Here is a 384-nt window from a genome sequence, read left to right as displayed (position 1 = left end):
GGGGTGGCTGGGCGGGGCGCGGCGTTTGTCAGCAAGGTGTCTCGCCCCCCGAGAGCGCCACGCCAGCTGCAGCAGTAGCAGGGGACCGTGCATATGTGTATGTGAGCTGGGAGCTGTCCCCGGCCACGCCACGACGGGCGGGGCGGGCGCCGCGCCGCGCCGCCGGGGCCCCTGGTGCTGCTGCTGCTGGGGACAATGGTTGGAGAGCACACGGGGTGGGGTGGGGCGGGGGCGTCCTAGATCACTGCTGAACCGCCGCCGCCGCGCCGCGGCAGACAACGAGAGGTGAATGCGAGTGTGAGCGCACGTCCGATCTGAGATAACGAAGTTTGCTGCCTCCTCCGCAACCACTTGTGCTGCGCTCCGCCGCCGGGTGGGGCGGGG

The sequence above is a fragment of the Frankliniella occidentalis genome, unplaced genomic scaffold (assembly GCF_000697945.3).
Source record: "Frankliniella occidentalis isolate FOCC.00 unplaced genomic scaffold, Focc_3.1 Scaffold54, whole genome shotgun sequence".
In the NCBI taxonomy this organism is placed as follows: domain Eukaryota; kingdom Metazoa; phylum Arthropoda; class Insecta; order Thysanoptera; family Thripidae; genus Frankliniella; species Frankliniella occidentalis.
This window is presented reverse-complemented; position numbering follows the sequence as displayed.